Source organism: Dendrobates tinctorius, unplaced genomic scaffold, assembly GCF_039654945.1.
Source record: "Dendrobates tinctorius isolate UK_male_01 unplaced genomic scaffold, ASM3965494v1 ptg000028l, whole genome shotgun sequence".
Lineage (NCBI taxonomy): Eukaryota > Metazoa > Chordata > Amphibia > Anura > Dendrobatidae > Dendrobates > Dendrobates tinctorius.
Window position 1 is genome coordinate 49,784,340 of NW_027361696.1, and position 22,306 is coordinate 49,806,645.

Consider the following 22,306-nt stretch of genomic DNA (forward strand, 5'->3'; position numbering starts at 1 on the left):
TCCACCCACTGAACCACGTTCGCAGTCATCAGCACACTCCCAGGCCACTCACCAGCAATCGGTAGCACAGGCATGGGAGAAAAAGCGGCCATACTCGGCAAACCATCCCCGAGCACTGGCTCTGAATGCCGGCATTGCCAAACTACTGGCCCTTGAGATGCTGTCATTCAGGCTGGTGGAGACTGACACCTTCCGGAACTTTATGTCATTGGCAGTTCCACAATACAATGTGCCCAGCCACTTTTATTTCAGCAGGCAAGCCGTCCCTGCCCTGCAAAAGCATGTGGAGGGAAAAATTAAAAATGCGCTACTAAATGCCGTCAGTAGCAAGGTCCACCTGACCACCGATGCGTGGACCAGTAGCCATGGACAGGGACGATACCTTTCCCTCACTGCCCATTGGGTCAATGTTGTGGAGCCGGGTACAGATCTGGAGAGTGGCTCTGTACGTATTCTGCCAACTCCAAGGATTGCAGGAATGCAGTCTGTACATATTGAGTCCTCCTCCTACTCTAGTTCCTCGGAATCAGCACTGCGTGAGCCTGTTAGGCCAGATATGAGCACAGGTGTGGCCAAACGTCAACAGGCCGTCCTTAAATTAATTTCTTTGGGGAATCGGAGCCACACAGCACAGGAGCTCTGGAATGCCATCAAGCAGGAGAGCGATGTGTGGTTTGTGCAAGCGAATCTCCAGCCAGGTTTGGTAGTTAGTGACAATGGCCGAAATCTAGTGGCAGCTCTGGGCCTAGGCAACCTCACTCACATACCATGTCTGGCACACGTGCTCAATTTGGTCGTGCAGAGCTTTCTGAGGGACTATCCGGATCTTGATGCACTGCTGCACAAGGTTCGCCTAGAGTGTGCTCACTTGCGGCGTTCCAGCATGGCAAGATCGCGCATTGCATCTCTGCAACGCCGATTCCGCCTGCCAGAACATCGCATCATATGTGACCTCCCCACCAGGTGGAATTCAACGTTACATATGTTGGAGCGGTTGTGTGAGCAGCAGGCAGCAGTAATGGAGTACCAGCTGCATCAGGCGCAAACAAGTCGCACTGTGCGCCGGACACACTTCACCACCACTGAGTGGGCGACTATGAGGGACATCTGCCAAGTTTTGCGTGCCTTCGATGACTCCACGCGGATGGCCAGTGCAGATGATGCACTAATGAGCATGACTGTCCCCCTCATCTGTCTGCTTCAAAAAACCTTACAAGCACTAAGTGAGGAGGTTTTTGAAGAGGTCGAGGATGAGCAGTCAGAAATGCCATCTGCTTCTGGCAAGTCTGCGCAACGTGCTTCCACACAAAGGCCCAGGCAGGAGACACTTAGTGAGGAGGATGACGAGGAGTCAATGGAGGAGGAGGAACACATCTCTCCAGAGGAGGGAGGTACACAAGGCTCTAGTAGTCAGTGTGTACAGCGAGGGTGGGGTGATGCTGAGCAGGCAGAGATGCTGCCTCAAGCTGGGGACAGCGTTTCCGGTCCAGTTGGCAGTCTGCAGCACATGGTTGATTTCATGCTGCAGTGCTTGTTAAATGACCGCCGCATCGCCAACATTCTCCACACGGCTGATTATTGGGTGTACACCCTCCTAGATCCTCGCTACTGGGACAACTTACAAAGCCTCATGCCACAGTTGAACCGGGAGCGAAAAATGCGGGGGTACCAAGAAACACTTGTGCAGGCCATCATGTTCTCCATTCCCCCCGCAAGTGTTGCTGGTAGTGCTTTTCAAAGCAGCCATGTGGGTAGAGGCAGTGGAGGAAGCTCTGCACAAAGAGGTAGCAGAGGCAGTGCCGCAGGACAAGGCAAGGCCAGTATGGCCCAAATGTGGAAAAGTTTTGTGGGACCGCCACAAACGGCTACACCATCACAGACGGCTCCAGTCAGCAGGAGGCAACGTTTCTCTCTCACCCATGACAGCACCACGGAGAGAGGGGATCCACCCTTCAGGGACAGGAACCTACAGATAAAAAGGGCGGTACCTCTCCTCCGCCTTCAGTTGGGTTCCTGTCCCTGACGGAGGGACCCACAGGACGGTACCTTTCGTGTGTCCAGGATCCGGGGCCGGCCTGACTGGTGGTGGCAGCGGGAAGGCCCCTGCCTCGGGAAGGTGCGGTGCCCGAAGCCGCCACTGCTGGGGCCCATGCGGGCTGCCGGGTGAGCGGGCGGGAGTGACGCCGGAGCCGCCGCTTCGGAGAGGAAGTCGGGGCTCGTGGGGACCCGGTAAACATGCGGGCGGCGCCGGGTTACAGAGGTGTACCAAGATGGCGGCCGCCCCGGAAGTAGAAGCCGGCTTCCGGGTCCCTAGAACCGGCGCATGCGCAGGAGCGCTCTCCCGGGGACCGCGGTGCAGGATGGGAGCGGTGACGCCAGCCGGGAAATTTTAAGAAAGGAACACAGTACGGATGGTCGTTCCAGTAGTTACTCCACGCAGCATAGCACGTCAGCTGCAAGGAGCAAATCGCCACCAGGAGAGCAGCCTATTCAGGACCTGACTCCATCTCCCGAATCGATACCTGCAGCCGCATACCTTTGGGTGAGTGATCTTCGTGAATGTTCACCATTGTATTAAAAGTTCCATTTCCCTTACTAGGGAAAGAAGGGGAAAAGAAAAGGGAGTGCCCCACTTGTGCTAGTCCCCTACCTATTTCTTGAGAGAGTGGTTCTACACCTCAGAGCCAGCTGCCACCTTCACCATCTCACTCTGCTGCGGACACCAGGCAGCCAGAGTTCAACACCAGTTTCAAGCAGTGGCTTCAAGCCAGCTGGTAACTCCACCAGGTTTCTGCAGTGGCTTCACAAGACGCTATCACCAACACCTGCCTAGACCATGTGACCCCATAGGAAAAGGGAATGGTCAAATGATCAGGGGCCAAAAACTGCTATAACCCCAGTGACCACCGGGGGCAAAAGCCAAAGCAAAGAAAACATCGAGTGCGAAAAAAAAAAAAAAAACGGAACCATGTACAAAAGAAATCCTCTGTTAGGAAACTCCGGATTTGGCCTCTGACCTAAAAGCTGCGATTAAATTGGAGGTCAGAGTGCCCTTATATCCCTTAAGCATAGGGACAAATCAAAAAAAAAAAAAAGAGAAAGACACAATAGTGATTTCCCAGTCAGATTCTCGACATCGGGAGAAATCACGTCAAAACCCTCAGATTCCAGTTCCTCATCCTCAGACGAGGAAACAGAGGGGCGTCACTGCTTCCCCCTAGACGAGGTGGACAAACTAGTGAAAGCGGTAACGTCTACCATGGGGGTGCTGGACCCTAGGCCTGATAAAACAGTCCAGGACATAATGTTCGGGGGACTGGGCCAGAAAAGGCGCGGAGAGTGTTCCCGCTAAATGAAAATGTGCGGGGTCTAATCAAAAAGAATGGGATAAACCGGACAGGAAAAACACCACGGTCCCTTCCCTTAAAAGGAAATATCCCTGTGAGGAAAGGGGCCCGAAGCTCGATGTAGCTGTCGCAAAGGCCTCAAAAAAAAAAAAAAAAAAAATTTTTGCCCTCCCCTTTGAGGACATGGGCACCCTCAGGGGTCCCCTAGATAAAAAGGCAGATACCTTTCTTAAAGGTGCATGGCAGTTAGCTGGAGGTAACCTCAGGCCAGCCATAGCGGGACGCCAAGGGATAAAATCCTAGACTCTATCCCAGTAATAAGGGGAGCGGCTGCCTTCCTAGCGGACTCATCCGCAGACTCAGTCTGGTTATCGTCCAAAGCAGCAGCACTCTCAAATGCAGCTAAGAGGCCCTTTCGGAATAGAAAGTTTCTTTTGCGGAGACCACCGAGAGAGCAAAGTGGGTTGACAAGAGAAGAGATAGAGGGTTCCTCCTCGGCAACTTGTCCTGAGACAAAAAGCCCTCTAGGTGACAGTTTGCTCAGGGTGGGGGGAAGGTTAACCCCTTTTTCTCCCAGCCTGGAAAAGAATATCAAACAACCCATGGATAGTAAACCCCTAATCCAGGAGGGCCTAAGGATAAACTTCTCTCCCTCCCGCCTCAAAAGTATGTAATGACTCCGCTAAGATCCAGTATGCAAGAGCAGAAAGCCCTAGGAAACGAAGTCCTAAGCCTGGTAGAAAAAGGAGCCCTCCAGGAGGTTCCCCTGCAGGGAAGGGGCAAGGGGTTTTACTCCCCTCTTTTTCCTGGTGACCAAGCCAGGCGGCAGGTTTCAGACAATTATAAATTTAAAAAAAAAAAAAAAATTTTTGGAGTCAATCAGGGTCACGGGCCGTTCTAGGCCGAGCGTGACTGCATTCGTCGGGTGGCGGCCGCTAAGCAGCTTGAGCCTTGGCCCGAACCCGAATGGGAGACGAGCCCGCGCTTGCAGGTCCGGGGTCATGCGTTTTAAAAAAAAAAAAAAAAAAGCGGTGTTGGATCTCAGCGACGCCTATTATCACGTCCCCATTCACAAAAACTCCAGGAAATATCTCAGGTTAGCTGTCTCGATAAAGGGCGAGATAAGAGAACTCCAGTATAGAGCCTTGCCATTCGGAATATCTGTAGCTCCACGGGCAGAGATGATGGCCCATATAAGGGAGCAAGACATAATATTAATCCCGTATCTGGACTATTTTTTAATAGCAACCAGCTCGGTTCAAAAACGCTGGGAACAGGGGGACAGAGTGATGGGCACTCTGCAAGGCCTGGGCTGGCTCCTGAATCTAAAAAATCAAGATCAGAGCCCAGCAGAGTACAGGAATTCTTGGGTCTAATATTGGACTCAAACATTCAAGAGTGCCGCCTCCCAGACCGCAAGAAGGAGAAAATCGCTCAAATTGTAACAAGAGCCATCCAAAATCCCTCCATGACATTAAGGAAAGCGATGTCACGACTAGGTTCTCGCTCCGCCTGCCTGCCAGCAGTCCAATGGGCTCAGTTACACACGAGAGTTCTACAGTGGGATGTACTAGCCAACTAGTCTGCAGTAGGGGGACACCTAGAGGGTCGTATTACCCTAAATTCAAAAACTACTCATTCCCTAACCTGGTGGAAAAGCCAAGACAACCCTTCCAAAGGGATCCCCTGGGTAACAAAAAATAACACACATAGCTACCACATATGCCAGTCCCACAGGGTGGGGAGCACACATGAACAACGAAGTGGCCCAGGGTACGTGGGGAGTTCAAGAATTAGAAGCCTCCTCGAACCAGTGAGAGCTCTTAGCAGTGGGCTACGCATTAGTACACTTCTTACCCCTGCTCCGGGGTCATCATGTCCGCATATTTTGGACAATCAAGTCACAATAGCATATATAAATCATCAGGGGGGGACCAGGTCCCGAGCCCTAATGGAAACATTCTCCAGAGTCCTCAAATTAGCAGAGGCAAACCTGCTATCTCTGTCACCACTACACATCCGGGGCACGGAGAATCAAAGGGCAGACTTTCTAAGTCGCTCCCAATTATGACAAGGGGAATGGGTCCTAAAGCGGTCCGTTTTTCGGCAGATTGTAAAAATGTGGGGGGAGCCGGGCATAGATCTGTTTGCCGACTTCAGAAACAAAAAGTAGAAACTTTCTGCTCCATAGACCCCAGGGGGAATCCTCTAGCTCTGGACGCCTTCATACTCCCATGGACATGGGGCCTAACATATGCCTTTCCCCCGATCATGCTGATCCCAGCAGTGCTAAGGAAAGTCAGGGAGGATGGGGCAGGAATGATTTTAATAGCCCCCTTCTGGCCCAAAAGAACCTGGTTCTCCTGGCTAAGAATATTCTCTCTAACCGACCCATGGATCCTCCCAGATCTCCTGGACCTGCTATCGCAGGGGCCAGTGTTACACCCTCAAGCAGGGAGATTCCATTTAACAGCATGGAATTTGAGAGGGCACTGATGAGAGACAGAGGAATTTCAGAGAACCTGATAACTACACTACAAAAAAAAAAAAAAGAGAAAAAATTCTTATCCACTTCGGAGGTAAAGGTTCAGGATGAGGTTCACATTGACAAAATCCTAGAATTTCTACAAAAGGGCCTAGAACAGGGTCTAGCGGTCAACACATTAAAGGTACAAGTAGAGGCCTTGGGCACCTTTATAACCATAATGTGGTAGGTAATCCCTGGGTGACAGATTACTAAGGCCGTATCCAGATCCAGGCCGATAGCTAATCAAAGATTACAATCATGGGATCTAAATCTTGTACTATCCACGCTAACAGGCCCTCCATTCGAACCTATTCACTCAGCATCCCTAAGAATCCTGTCGTTAAAAACAGTGCTTCTTTTGGCGCTAACATCAGCTCGCAGAGTGAGCGATATGCAAGCTTTATCAGTAGGGCCACCTTTCACAAAGATTCTAGATGATAGGGTCATTTTAAAGCCTGACCTGGCATATCTACCCAAAGTGTCATCACACTTCTATAAGTCCCAAGAGGTAGTCCTTCCCTCATTCTGCCCAAATCCTAAAAAGAAGGGAGAAGACAAATTCCACACCTTAGACGTGATGAGGTGCCTAGTGCAGTATCTAGAGGCCACCAAGAAATGTAGGAAGGAAGGCTCTCTCCTTGTGTGGTTTCAGGGACCTTGGAAGGGACTCAAAGCATCTAAGAGTACCCTGGAAAGGTGCATAAGGGATGCGATTGCCCTGGCATATTCATCCAGTGAAAATACCATTCCGGAAGGGTTGAGAGCCCATTCCACAGGAGTGATGGTGACCTCATGGGCTGAAAGATCTGAGGTATCAATAGAAAAAATCTGTAAGGCGGCCACCTGGTCATCACCTTCGACCTTTTTTAGGCACTATAGATTAGATCTAGCCTCTACGTCTGACCTGACCTTCGGGAGTAGGGTCCTTCAGGCGGTGGTCCCTCCCTAAGCTACCAATCTCTGTAATTCTCTCCGTGGTGCTGTCATGGGTGAGAGAGAATAGCTTAGTTACTCACCGATAACGGTGTTTCTCAGAACCCATGACAGCACCCGCTTATTCCCCTCCCCTTCACGAGTGTGGTGGGCACGTTTTACTGTTAGTAGAGTGTTTCCGTTTAGACACGGTGCTTCTGATAATAAGCAATATTATAATGTTATGCATATATTTCTGTTGTCTAACTAACCTGGAGACCCTCTGATGCTCTGTAACCAACTGAAGTTGGAGGAGAGGTACCGCCCTTTTTATCTGTAGGTTCCTGTCCCTGAAGGGCGGATCCCCTCTCTCCGTGGTGCTGTCATGGGTTCTGAGAAACACCGTTATCGGTGAGTAACTAAGCTATTCCGTCAGATGGTGACAGACTACTTGTCGTGCCCTGTTAGTGTTCTCCCAGACGGCTCTTCCCCGTTCAAGTATTGGGTCTCTAAGCTGGATACATGGCCAGAGCTTAGCCAGTATGCATTGGAGGTGCTGGCTTGCCCTGCTGCCAGTGTATTATCGGAACGTGTCTTTAGTGCTGCAGGTCGTGTGGTAACAGACCGTCGCACGCGACTATCCGCCGATAATGTTGACCGGCTTACTTTTCTGAAAATGAACAAGGCCTGGATCTCACCTGAATTTGCCAGTCCTCTTCCAGAATAAATAATTGGCTGGCAACAGGATCCAGGTCTCCTGTTGTGTTCATGTTTCTATGACCTGAACTTTATTTCCTGGGCTACAGCAACGCCCGTTGTTGCTCAGAAGTGCTGTCTACACAGACAAAACACTCGCTCATGTGTAAGTGGGGTTCGGTAACGTCAGCTGATCCCCTGCTGTGTGTATGGCAAAGTGTCCTGCTCCCTCCACAGTCAAACAACCTCAGATTTACACCTGGCTCCAAGTAGGCCTCGGCCTACTACCTGATTTTTCCTGGGCTCCGACAACGCCAGTTGGTGCTCAGAAGTGCTGTCCGCACAGACAAAACACTCGCTCATGTGTAAGTGGGGTTCGGTAACGTCAGCTGATCCCCTGCTGTGTGGAGGGCAAACTGCTGCTGCCTCCAAATTCAAACAACGTCTTATCTTAAACTGCCTCCAAGTAGGCCTCAGCCTACAAAATGACTATCCCTGGGCTCCAACATCGTCAGTTGTTGCTCGGAAGTGCTGTCCACACAGAAAAAAACAATTGTTCATGTGAAAGTGGGGGTCGGTAACGTCGGCTGATACCCTGCTGTGTGGAGGGCAAAGTGTCCTGCTCCCTCCAAAGTCAAAATACCTCAGCTTTACACCTGGCTCCTAGTAGGTCTCGGCCTGCACCCTGATTGTCCCTGGGTTCCAACAACGCTAGTTGGTGCTTGGAAGTGCTGTCCACACAGAAAAACACACTTGTTCATGTGAAAGTGGGGGTCAGTAATGTCAGCTGATCCCCTGCTGTGTGGAGGGCAAACTGCTGCTGCCTCCAAATTCAAACAACATCTTATCTTAAACTGCCTTCAAGTAGGCCTCAGCCTACAAAATGACTATCCCTGGGCTCCAACATCGTCAGTTGTTGCTCGGAAGTGCTGTCCACACAGAAAAAAACAATTGTTCATGTGAAAGTGGGGGTCAGTAACGTCAGCTGATCCCCTGCTGTGTGGAGGGCAAAGTGTCCTGCTCTCTCCAAAGTCAAAATACCTCAGCTTTACACCTGGCTCCTAGTAGGCCTCGGCCTGCACCCTGATTGTCCCTGGGCTCCAACAACGCTAGTTGGTGCTCGGAAGTGCTGTCCACACAGAAAAACACACTTGTTCATGTGAAAGTGGGGGTCAGTAACGTCAGCTGATCCCCTGCTGTGTGGAGGGCAAAGTGCTGCTGCCTCCAAATTGTAACTACTTCAGATTTAAACATTCTCTGATTTGGCCTCTGTCTCCACTCTGTCTCTAGTATTTCCCCTGACCTCCAACACCGCCAGTTCCTGCTCACAGTTGCCATCCACGCATTCCACATGTGTTCCTGTGTTACTGGGGTTCTGTAACGTCAGCAGATCCAACAATGTGTGTCCGCCCAGCCTGTTTTCAGCACGCCTGCTGTTTCCGGGTAGTGTCAAGGTCACTATGCCACCAATCCGTTGTCCTGTCGTCTTGCGGCCGGGTTAGCCGACTCTACGGTGCCTGCAGTTTAGGTGACTCCTATGTGGGCTGCGGGAACTGGCACTGAAGGCTGGATCCGTAGTGCCAATGGGACATGGACCCCCTGTAGGACTGTGGGTTTCGGTAACTGCGGCCGGCTTGCGGCCTGGCTACTTTGCTTTGAATGGGTACCTTCTGCTACCCACCCGGGTTCCAGCACTGTCTGCTGGTTCTCGCCAGAGCCTTTGGCCTAGGTGCCTCCATCTCGGTATCCGAGGTCCAGCACCGTCAGCTGGTCCTTGGTAGTGCTTTTTAGCACAGGTACCTTCTGCTTAGTAAACGTGGTCCAGCACCGTCAGTTGGTCCTCGGTAGTGCCATTGGCTTTTGTTCCTTCTGCTACCCATCCGGGTGCCAGCACTGTCTGCTGGTTCTTGCCACAGCCTTTGGCCTAGGTGCCTCCATCTCGGTATCCGAGGTCCAGCACCGTCAGCTGGTCCTTGGTAGTGCTTTTTAGCACAGGTACCTTCTGCTTAGTAACCGTGGTCCAGCACCGTCAGTTGGTCCTCGGTAGTGCCATTGACTCTTGTTCCTTCTGCTGCCACTACGGGTTCCAGTACTGTCAGCTGGTTCTCGCCAGTTTCTCAGCCTTCTTGTACCTTCTGCTACATTTCCAAGATCAAGCTTTTTGAAATTGTCTTTGGTAATCCTTATTGATCTCCATGACGACGACCCTGATGACGACGACCCTGAAGACCACACCAAAGAAGACCAGAAATATGACCCTAAATAATATGACCAAGAGGACAAAGAACATGAAGAACAAGAAGCAGAAGAAGCAAAAGCAGAAGAACAGAAAGTAGAAGAACATTAAGCATAAGACTAAAAATCAGCATAGAAGAAATCAAAATTATAAGCAGAAGAAGACTAAGCAGTAAATGGGGGTGAGTCCGTTCCTCCTTGTGGTGCCCCTGGAAAATGCCTGCTGCTGCAAGCCAAACTGAACGCGGACAAATCCTGGTGTAAATCTTTTGTGACAGGCAGAACGTAAGGTGTAATCTTATAACTTTTATAGATAAGTACTACAGGAATGCCTGTCACCATAAGAAAATGAAGAAAAAGAAGAATAGGAAGAAGATGAAGAAATAGCATATGAAAATTAATAATAGCTGAATAAGAAGAATATGAAGAATGGAAAAAAAAAATAATGGGAAGAATGTGAAGAAGAAGAAGATGAATAAGGTGAAGAAAAAGTTGATAAAAAAAATGCTACTGCTGCGGATCATGAAGGAGAAAGTGTGGGAGAAGTACAAAAGAAGGTGAAGAGCATGGAAGTTGTGAAACATACATATCTGACAAAATATAAAAAAGTTAACATAGTCAATATCTTTTTAACTCCGAACGTCTTGAAAAAAAATATGGAATTAATGCTATGTCATGTGATTTGAATAAACCACTATGCCTTTAATGTCTCCTCCACCTCCCACAATACATTCTACATGATTCTTATTTGTTTTCAATTATGTAGAATTAGCCAACAAGGAAATAAAGGGCTTTTTTTAATTCCGATACCGGAAGTCCCATTGACTTGAATGGGACTTCCGGTATCGGAATCGGCGATACCCGATATTTTTTTCGTATCGGGCGATACCATCCGATACGATATTTTTGGGTATCGAACGGTATCGCTCAACACTACTAGCGATGCATGCACCTGTAACATGGTGGCACGGGGTGGTAGTCATGGGCGAGTCCACTAAGGCACAGTTAGTGAGCACCCCGGCCCCTTGTACGTGAATAGACAGTTCTAATCCCAGTCTCAGGTCACAGTGGGTTACCTCAGAATCACGGCTCCTCTCCACGTTGGCACGGCGTCCTCCGGATACACAACACGTCACACTCTTTAGGGCCAAACAGTGGCAACTTGTTTAATGAAGATAAAGAATGGAAGAAGATAACAATTCCTCGACTCTCCCTATTCAAAGATGCTGCTCCTTCAGCAGCTGCAAAAGCATCAGCTCCTAATGGCTCCTGGAAGCTCACAATCACCTGGAGGGCACTATCACAGTTTCTGTGCGCTGTTCCACTGCCCAGCAGTCCTTGGCACCACCAGGAGGCCCCAGATATGTCTGATGCCCCTACACCTGGGAAGGACCTGGGGTGTACCGCGGTCGAGGCGGCTGGCCAGGTCGTGTTAGGTCTGGTCTGGGACCGGGATACCTGTCCCCAGGGGGAACCACCTGAACCCCTGACGGTGGTGCCGTGGTACACAACGAGCCGGGATCGGTCTCGGGAGGAACGGGAGGAAGATGAGAACTGGGCTAGCTGCCAAGTGACCATCCAACAACTGGCAGCTGAACACCGAGAGAGGGAGCAGCGAAGGTTAGCTGTACTGGGCCCTGATTAGACCGCAAAGAACAGGTCCGAGCCGGTCACTACGGCCCCAGAGATGCAGCAGGTTGGGGCCACGTCCTGAATGTAAATCATGAGAGGGGGTTTGGCTTCATCCATGACCCTAGCCAAATCTCCGATCTGTTCTTTAATCGGCAGGACGTGGAACACCACTTGAGAAAAGGGCACCCTGCCAGAAACCTACATCCGGGAGATCATGTAACGTTTACCAGAAATGAAGGATTGAGAGGCTGGTATGCAATGAATATCAGACGGGTTCCGGAGGATCTCATCAAGATCTACAGGCAGAAACCGCCTACTGCCCCCATGTGCCACGCTGGATCCGCACCAGTTGTGCCGCCAAGAGAACAGAAGGCTACGACTTTTACTCCAATGGAAGAGAATTACTTGCAGGCTGCCAACGCATTTTTCACCCCTGGAAGCAGTTCCAGTAACCAGTTTCCAGAAACCCCAGGAGGGGACAACAACTAGTCAAGATGCTTCCTTAATTTAACTCTCGTTACCCAGGAGGGTATTTGCACCGTTGTGCCTTTGTTTCCTATTTTTTGTACCAGTTTTCTATTTTTGGCTATCATGTTCTAGTTTTGTTTTTCCAGTTGTTGCCCAGTTATATTGGCAGCCTCCATATTGAACTGTGGAGATCATGAACGCTGAATGATCCAGAACTGTAATTTGTACATAGTTTGCACTTCTTTAGGTGCTCTCACATAGGACCCTTTTCCTTGAAAAAAAAAAAAAAAGGGAGATTACCTCATCATAAGGACATTTCCAGAAGACATGTTGGCCGGACCAGTGTCTACAATTGCACTTATTGATAATGCTTAATGTTATTCTTTGAATAGAAATGAGAAAGTGATATAATGAAAGTATTATTGACAGATTTTGTAGGGTTATATTGAAAAAGAAATAGTGAGTATTTTACAGTTTTGTGAATAAAGATATTGTGAATTTGAATAAAGAATTGAAGTTACAGGTGATGAACCAGGCACCCACGGTTGTCACTTAGAGGAGCAAGTAAGAGAAGGTGAAAAGTAACAGAAAGAAAATGTGTTGCTAGAAAATGTGAATTGATATTGAGTTGCTTCCATAGCACTTTAAATTAGGGAGCATAACTTTAAATTTAGATAGTTAACTTGTTTGTAACGTTCAAGAAACCGTGCCTCCCACATTGGGAAGTTTAGTATAAGACATGTTTATTCAGCATTACAAAATTTTGTATGTTCCTGTATTGTTAACTCTGTTTAACTTGCAGCCCGCGGACGTGCTATGTTTGACGGGGGGGGTGGCGCCCCTGAGGATTCAGTTGCCACAGAGGTACTGCACCTCCTCTCGAGGTGTGGCACCCCACCATCCAGGTAGGTTGGAGGCTCTCAACCATGCTCCAACACTCGCATCCCACACAACATAGTAGTTCAGCAAAGCCACATTGCGGCTCCCTGCTTGGAGTGTAGCAGAGCACCTTTGGTGGTTCCCTGCTTGGAACACTAAACGTGTTGGGGGGCGGGTGGAGTTAGAATACATAAAAGAGTGGGAAGGTTTAGAATTTCAGTCAGTGAGGTCGGAGTCAGTCCGATAGAAGTGAGGAGAGAAGATCCCTGGGAGAGGGATGGAGGAAGGAGGTGCTGCAGCATATCTCAGTGACCTGGGTCTGCTGGCACGGGAAAGGAAAGGAGAAAGACATTGAACAGAAACCTGATCTTCCATAAGAAGGAAAGACTAGTACGGAACGTAGGAGAAAAAGGGAATAGAGGACGTGGGTTAGGAGAGAACCCTGCCTAGAAGTTGTAAGCGCAAGGCCGGGGCCCGGTCCCCGAGGTTGTATGGACATTAATGGTTCTGCAGCAGACACCGGTAGAGTAGTGGGCTGTAAATGTTTGGTTCCCCTGAGGCTCAGTCACCACAGAGGTACTGCACCTTCTCCTAAGGTGTAGGAACTCCAGGTAAGGTGGGAACTCCTTTCCACGCTCCAACACCCGCACCCCACACACACACAGGGTAGTTCTGCACAGCCACAAGAGGCTCTGTACTTAGACAGTAGCAGAGCACCTTTGGTGGTTCCCTGCTTGGAACATTGGACATGCTGGGAGGTGGGTGGAGTTAAGACATAAAGGATTGGGAAAGTGTAGGATTAGGGGCAGTCCGTCTGGAGTCAGATAGAAGGTCAGCGGAGTAGTAGGACACTCCGGGAGGAGTGAGGATCCCTGGAAGAAGGGATGGAGGAAGGAGTGCTGCAGCTGCCTCAGTGACCTGGGTCAGCTGGCATGGGAAAAGAGAGAAAGGAGAAAGGCGTAGAACTGTAACCTAAGTTTCCATAAGAAAGAGAGTCAAGTACGGAACAAAGGAGTAGAGAACAGAGAGGAGATGTGGGTTGGAAGAGGAACCCTGCCTATAGGTTCTCAGCGCAAGGCCGGGGCCCGGTCCCCGAGGTTGTATGGACACTTATGGTTCTGCAGCAGACACCGGTGGAGTAGTTGGCTGTAAATGCACTACTCCCATCTAAGACTTGGGGCACAACAGCATCTGTATAGAGAGCCGGGACCCAGGAGAAGGGAGTCCCCGAAGCAGGCTACAGCTGTCTGCCATACGAGTAGAGAACACAGGAACATCTGTAAGGAGGAACTCCAGCGTAACTTAGTGCTAGGAGATCTTCATACTTAAAGGTGCAATAGAGGAGACGTTCAGAAAGGTGTGGGAGAGAGGGTCCCCGTCGAGTGTCCGGGTCGGCGGTTGGTGCACTAGGGATGGAGATTGTCAGGGACAGAAGGGTAATAGCTGGGAAAGATAGAAAAGGGGATGCAGTACCTAGAAATAACCACAAGATGGCAGGGGGGAGTAGTTCAGGACTCAGCAGCAACTTAGAGATAGGAACCCAGAAGGGGAATTCCCAGGAGAATGAGTCAGCAGACAGACACGGAGGCAGCTGGAGACGGTGGGAGCGACTGTCAGCAAGTGTAGATTGCCAGGGCGAGACGAGACGCTTACCGAGGACTTCAGGGGGACGGCACCAAGACAAGCAGCCGAGACCTGCCTCCACGCTCCAGCCCGCTGCCGCCTCCACACTTCAGCCAGCGGCTGCAGCCTACCTGCGGTCACCCGCGACCGCTGCCTCCACGCCCCAGGCCGCCGCAGCCGCCCCGCTCCCACCAGTGGCCGCAGCTGGTACAGTGCTGTTGGCGGCCACTGCCCCGCCCCGGTCTACACCAGGGGTCGGTCCTCTGCTGGTCGTGAACTCCCCGTCGCAGCCGTTAGCTGCGCAGGTGGCCTGCCATTTACCACCCCTCACCGCCGCCGCTTGCCCCAGTCCGGAGACTGTGGCCTATCCAGCCAAGGACTCTGCCGAGGCCCGCGGGGCCCCCGTGTCATCAACGTGCCGGAACCCGCAAAGCTTGCCTCAACAACTGGGCCCAGCAACTCTTCCGTCGAAAGGTCAGCAGAACGGCGAGGGACGTCGGGACAGCTAAGTAGACTTTAGACTTAAGGACCCGTAGTCGACCACACCGCGGCCCTATAGTGACCGGCCGTTGCCGGGAGTAGTCGTGTTCTACATTACCGTGTTTGCTTGTTTAGAGCCCCTGCGTGGGCAACCTGTGTTACCCCTATTTTGGTGATCAGGCCGTGACTGAGTGAAGTCCCCTCAAGTCCCATAAACAAATCTTTAAAAAGCACCGTAGTTGTCTCGTGACTCGACGCTGCATCCTCCGTACCTGCTAGTACCACATTTGGCGTAGTCGGCAGGATGCAGTCTCCAAGCACAGACGGCGGTGCGCCTGATCAGAGTGGGGTTGCGGCCGCTGCCGATGGTGGGGGACCCCGCTCCAGTATCTCTCTGGGGGCCATGCTAAGTAACCTGCCCCGGTTTTCTGGCATCGATGCGCTGTTGTGGAGCTGGACAGAACGGGTGCGGGGCCTTTTCCGCATGCACCCCATGACCCCCGATTTAGAGGCTGAGGTACCCCTTATGGCGCTGCATGGAGAAGCCCGGAAGTCGGTAATGTTGAGACCCCCGGGGGGTCGTAATACCTTCACCAGGGTCTTGCAGATTCTGGAAGAGACGCACGGGGACCCAACAGACGTGGGGGAGTTGAGGACCCGGTTGTTTAGTCGGATGCAGGGGGAGGGGGAGACCATCACCCAGTATATGAACACCCTCCAGGAGTTACACACCGCCATAGAAAGGAAGGACGGAATGGGGGTGGGGCCCATCGACATTACCCTGCGTGACCTGCTAGTGACTGGACTCCGGGACCCGCTAATCAAGCAGGCGTTGCGGGAGCAGATCCGAGTGAACCCACGTTTAGCCTTCACAGAGGTGGGGAGTCAGGCCCGGGTGCGAGAGCAAGAGCAGGGGATGACGGCTCCTGTGGGAAAGGTCCGGAGCATGGAGTCTTCCGTAAGTGTTGTCGAAGAACCCCAATGGATTGTGGAAATGAGACAAGAGCTGAAAAGCATCCGGGGCGAGCTGGCCGAAGTAAAGAAGAGAACGGAGCCCGCACCCGGTCTGCCCAGCTACGATCCCAGGCCCGGGGGGCCTCGTAATACCCGGGGTGGCCGAGCCTCCCCGCCCCGGTGCTATGAGTGTGGGGAATTGGGTCACTTTGCCTGGGAGTGTCCGCAGCGAGGGAAATACCCACCTCGGCGGGCATTAAACTAGAGGGCTCCGGGCATGGGGGACACCGTTCGGAGCCAGAAACCGCAACAAGGGGTGGTGGAAGTCCCAAAGAACTGGTCGCTACGTGCCAATAGTATGGGCCAAAGTTGAGGGTCGTGCGGTGCGATGCCTGGTGGACACGGGGTCGCAGGTGACGACCATGCCGGCAGCGTACTTCCGGCAGCATTTCCCGGAAGCGGCCAGGCCCCAGTGGGGGCCCATGATACGACTAGTGGCCGCAAACCAACTGCCGGTACCTGTCGCTGGAGTGGTGTGGCTGCAAATTACCTTATGTGGTAAACCCCTCGGCCGCCGAGGAGTGGTCCTGACCCAAGGAGAGACTAATGACCGTCATCCGGTCATCTTGGGCATGAATGTACTGCGGGAGTTCGGCAATCTGCTCCTCAACGATTCCACGCAGGAGACCCAAGTCAGTGGGGTTCTCGCACGGCCCAGGGGCAGGTCTTCCAGCGGTTGGTGCGGGAGGCGCGAGTGCTCCAGGAGTGTCAGGAGGGTGAGGCGCTGGGCAAGGTCATCGCACCGGTGGCCCCTCCGCTTCTGCTCCCTCCGGGGCAGACAGTGGTGGCTCTGCCGATCCGTGCCCCGACATCACTGGAGGGCGTCGAGGTGCAGGTGGAGCCATGTTACTCGGAGCGCCTACACCCTGGCATCCTGGTGGCTCGCTCCCTGGCCACCGTGCGGGAGGGGACTGTATTGGTGCGTTGTGTCAACCTGGAAGATCAAGATGTCACCCTGAAGCCCCGGGCCGAAATGGCCAAGCTGGTGAGGCCATTGGAGGAGATGCTGCCGGACCCCGCTGTCCAGCTGAGGGCGCAACCCGAAGACCCCTGGACAGTAGCGGTGCGGATCCAACAAGCTGCCACACCCTCGGCCCAAGAAAAAGGTCGGGTCATCCTGGAAAGAATGCGGCCTAGCTCCGGCCCAGCTTCTCCAAGTAGAGACACTTATTGGGCAATTTCACAGTGTCTTCGCCAGCCACGAGGACGACTTCGGATGTACCACAGCCATCACGCACGGGATCCCCACGGCAGGAGCAGCTCCCATCCGGGAGCGGTATCGGCAAATACCACCGCAGCTATATCAGGAAGTAAAGACTCTATTAGCCCAAATGCTCCGGAAGGGGGTCATACAGGAGAGCCAAAGCCCCTGGGCGGCCCCTATAGTCCTGGTTCGGAAGAAAGATGGCACGCTGGATTCGTATCCACTGCCCCGCATCGAAGAGTCTCTGTCCGCTCAGGGGAGCGGAACGTACTTTTCAACCCTTGACCTGGCCAGTGGGTACTGGCAGGTGCCGATGTCGGAAGAAGATAGGGCCAAGACGGCATTCATCCTTCCCATGGGACTGTCGAGTTCAATCGAATGCCATTTGGGCTGGCCAACGCCCCCGGAACTTTCCAGCGGCTGATGGAGCGGTGTCTAGGAGACCTCAACTTTGAAGCCACGTTGATCTACCTAGACGATATTATCATCTATTCCGCCACGTTTGAGGACCACCTGAAGCGGTTGGTACAGGTGCTCGGCCGGCTGCAAAAGTACGGGTTAAAGGTGAAGCCCCAGAAGTGCCACCTGTTCCGCACCCAGATCGAGTACCTGGGGCACACTGTCTCGGCGGAGGGCGTCCAACCCTCTCTGGGAAAGGTTGCTGCCATCCAGGGGTGGCCCACCCCCGAGACGGTGAAGGACGTGCGGGCCTTCTTGGGGTTGGCCGGCTACTACCGTCGGTTCGTGAACAACTTTACCCGCCGAGCATGAGCCCTGCAAGACCTGTTGAAGGGGGCTCCTACTGGGGCGAATGGACGGAAAATCCAGTGGCAGCAACCGCAAGAGGAAGCATTTCAAGATCTCAAGGCTGCCCTCTCGGACGCCCCAGTATTGGCATATGCGGATTTTTCGCTGCCGTTCATCCTACATACCGACGGGAGCCTCCAGGGACTAGGAGCTGTGTTGTCACAGGTGCAGAACGGCCGCGAGAAAGTGATGACCTACGGTAGCCGGTCGCTGCACGACTCAGAATGCAACCCGGACAATTACAGCTCCTTTAAGCTCGAGCTCCTCGCGGTGGTGTGGGCAATGACGGAGCGGTTCGCAGAGTACCTGGCGGGCTCCGAGGTGGTAGTGCGGACCGATAACAACCCGCTAGCTCATCTGGAAAATGCCAAACTGGGGGCCCTCGAGCAACGGTGGGTAGCTCGGATGGCCAAATTCAATTATAAGATCATTTACAAACGGGGAGCTGAAAACGTACATGCCGACGCGCTCTCCAGAATCTGACACACTATCCCAGGGAGAAGTCGAGACGACGAGTTGGAAGCAGATGAGACGCCGTTCGCCCTCCCCACTACCGCACCGGCAGTCCGCACGCAAGAAGCGCCTCATCCAGGACCCCTAAGAGGGATGCTGGAACAGCCCCGTGACAACTGGATCCAGCAGCAACAGGAGGATACGGAAATTGGACTCCTGTGCCGATGGGTGGCCACTGGCAAATTGCCCACGGGCTCACAAAGGCAGACTTTAACCCAAGATATGTTGCTAGTGTTACGCCAGTGGGAAAAACTAACCATCAAAAAGGGACTCTTATATCGAAAAGCCTTGTCGCGAACCACGTCAGCTACAATATGGCAGGTGATCGTCCCCGGGGCCCATCTTGACCAACTGGCCCTGGAAGCCCATGAGAAGGGGGCTCATTTTGGTGCACAAAAGACTTTACAATGGCTGCAGCAGATGGTAAACCACCCACGCTTACACGCTGCGGTAGAGGAAGTTTGTCGAACCTGCCGCCCGTGCGAGCTCTCTAAACCCCCCGCACAGCGGGCCCCGGTGCAAACTATTGTAACATCAGCCCCTCTGGAGCTTCTTACGGTGGACTATCTGACCATATGTCCTGCCTCTCAGGGGTATGAACATTGCCTTGTTATGGTGGACCACTTCACCAAGTTTGCCGTAGTGACCCCCACTCGAGACCAAACAGCAGAGTCAGCCGCCTATGCGATTTGCAAGAACTTTATTCAAGTGTACGGTTGTCCACAACGAATACATTCGGACCAAGGGGCGTGCTTCCTAGGGAGAGTCATGGAAGAACTACATCATCTTTACGGTATTGATAAATCACGGACTACGCCATACCACCCGCAGGGAAACGGAGCCTGCGAACGATTCAATCGAACGCTAATCCAAATGCTGTGCACCCTGGAGAGCGACCACAAGGCCTGCTGGCCTGAATATGTCCCTGAGCTGGTGTGGGTATATAATAACCGGGTGCACCGAGTGACCCCCTACTCATTGCTGTTTGGACGGGAAGGCAAAGGAATCACAGAAGTGGAGTTAAACCCGGAGGAACCTCTACCCTGGACCGGAGTATCCTCGTGGGTCCGAAACCACCGGCACCGGCTGCAGACCCTCCACCGAATCGTTCATACAAAGCTCCAGGATCTAGAACACCCGGGGGCAGCCCTGCCCCCACCGATTGACTTCCGAGCTGGAGATCGGGTACTCATACTAGAACAGCGCCCCCAAAACAAATTAGAATCCCGGTGGGAGGAGACCCCGTACAAGGTGTTGTGCCAGATAAGCCCCGACGGGCCTGTGTACGAAATACAACTGGAAAGAGATGGTACACCTCTCACTCGTACTGTGCACCGAAATATGTTGCGGCCCTGTGCGTCCACTGATCCCATGCGACCCGAGCCGATCACTCAGGCCCCCGACCCCCCGCCAACGGTCTGGGACCTGGACGACGAAGAAGACTTCCCAGCCACATCCGCAGGCCCTCCAAATAGTGACATTATAGCAGACCCAGTCAGCCTGCCAGAATCGACCCATCCACCACCCCAGAAAGCTCCATCCCGGCCGAACTTAGATGCTCCGAGCGGTCAACAGCTGGCAAACCCCCTGAACGTTACCAACAGGACCAGTTCGTATGGCGACAAGAACTGTCATCTCCAAAGACTAACTCAGGTCTACGAAAGCCCTCGCCCGAGGACTGGCGAGCATACAGGGTGGGGGAGTGTGGGAGAGAGGGTCCCCGTCGAGTGTCCGGGTCGGCGGTTGGTGCACTAGGGATGGAGATTGTCAGGGACAGAAGGGTAGTAGCTGGGAAAGATAGACAAGGGGATGCAGTACCTAGAAATAACCACAAGATGGCAGGGGGGAGTAGTTCAGGACTCAACAGCAACTTAGAGATAGGAACCCAGAAGGGGAATTCCCAGGAAAATGAGTCAGCAGACAGACACGGAGGCAGCTGGAGACTGTCAGCAAGTGTAGATTACCAGGGCGAGACGAGACGCTTACCGAGGACTTCAGGGGGACGGCACCAGGACAAGCAGCCGAGACCTGCCTCCACGCTCCAGCCCATGGCCGCTGCCGCCTCCACACTTCAGCCAGCGGCTGCAGCCTACCCGCGGTCACCCGCGGCCGCTGCCTCCAAGCTCCAGCCCGCCGCAGCCGCCCCGCTCCCACCAGTGGCCGCAGCTGGTACAGTGCTGTTGGCGGCCACTGCCCCGCCCCGGTCCACACCAGGGGTCGGTCCTCTGCTGGTCGCGAACTCCCCGTCGCAGCCGTTAGCTGCGCAGGTGGCCTGCCATTTGCCACCCCTCACTGCCGCCGCTTGCCCCAGTCCGGGGACTGCGGCCTATCCAGCCAAGGACTCTGCCGAGGCCCGTGGGGCCCCCGTGTCATCAACGCGCCAGAACGCACGAAGCTTTTGTCAACGCCTCAACAACTGGGCCCAGCAACTCTTCCATCGAAAGGTCAGCAGAACGGCGAGGGACGTCGGGACAGCTAAGTAGACTTTAGACTTAAGGACCCGTAGTCGGCCACACCGCGGCCCTATAGTGACCAGCCGTTGCCGGGTGTAGTCGTGTTCTACATTACTGTGTTTGCTTGTTTAGAGCCCCTGCGTGGGCAACCTGTGTTACCCCCGTTTTGGTGATCAGGCCGTGACTGAGGGAAGTCCCCTCAAGTCCCATAAATGAATCTTTAAAAAGCACCGTAGTTGTCTCGTGACTCGACGCTGCATCCTCCGTACCTGCTAGTACCACATTGTCACATGTTGGCGGAGTGTTGGAGAGGAGCCTTTCATCTTGCCTGGGGGTTGACTGGGTCCCTGACCCGGAGGACACATTACGGAGGCAGGCACCTGTGTGCCCTACTGACTGTGAGTAAAGCGATGGAACTACAGACCCTGGTGTCCTCCATTCATTATTGCGCCTACACCCTCAGCACCACTACATCTGGGTACGCTCCTACACTACCTGCGCCTCTCCTCATCTATTAATACTACACTGCCCTGGGGCTACAGCTTCACCTGTGGGGAGCTACACCATCTATGCTGCAACACACCACCAGCCCCAGAGGATCTGCATGCAGCGTCGGCCTAACATCCCACTTGCTGAACACCACTTGTGGCGTCACGAACTATTACACTACAAACCGCAACCGCCATAGATTTGGGCGCCCAGGGCCACGGACCGGGTCGCCGCTGCTGTGACACCTCCCGCTGACACCGGCCCGGTACCGAGTTCCCCACGGCCCTGGGAGGGCGACCCAAATGCACTACTCCCATCTAAGACTTGGGTGCACAACAGCAACATTGATAGTGAGCCGGGACTTAGGAAGCAAGGAGTCCCCGAAGCAGGCTACAGCTGTCTGCCGTACAAGGAAGGTTCTTGGGAACATCTGTCAGGAGGAACTCCAGTGTAACTCAGTACTAGGAGTACTTCACTTAAAGGCGCTATAGAGGAGACGTTCAGAAAGGCACATGTTGGCGGAGTGTTGGAAGGGAGCATCCTATCTTGCCTGGAGGTTGACTGGGACCCTGACCCGGAGGACACAGCACGGAGGCAGGCACCTGTGTGTACTACAGACTGTGAGTAAAGCTTTGGAACTTCAAGCCCTGGTATCCTCCATTCATTCCTGCGCCAACACACCTGGTACCGCTACATCTGGGTACCAGCTTGTACACTGCCTGCGCCTCTCTACCCCTACATCTACACTGCCCTTGGACTACAGCTCCACCTGTGGGGAGCTTCACCATCTTGGCTGCAACACACCACCAGTCCCAGAGGATCTGCATGCAGCGTCGGCTTAACACCTCACTTGCCGAACACCAAAGGTGGCGTCACAAACTATTCATTCAATTAACTACATTTCCACCATTGCATCTCCCCTTTTACTTGGGCGCCCAGGGCCACGGACCGGGTCACCGCTGCTGTGACACATCCCACCGATACCGGCCCGGTACCGAGTACCCCACAGCCATGGGAGGGCGACCCA

General features: G+C 53.1%; 1 long non-coding RNA gene across 1 annotated transcript; it reads left to right on the forward strand.

Annotated features, from left to right (window-relative positions):
• The first annotated feature begins 1,926 nt into the window (after nt 1–1,926).
• Nucleotides 1,927–2,934, forward strand: LOC141084922 (uncharacterized). Its single transcript, XR_012231170.1, has 2 exons — nt 1,927–2,746; nt 2,788–2,934. It is a non-coding gene; the product is annotated as an uncharacterized lncRNA (long non-coding RNA).
• The last annotated feature ends 19,372 nt before the right edge of the window (nt 2,935–22,306 follow it).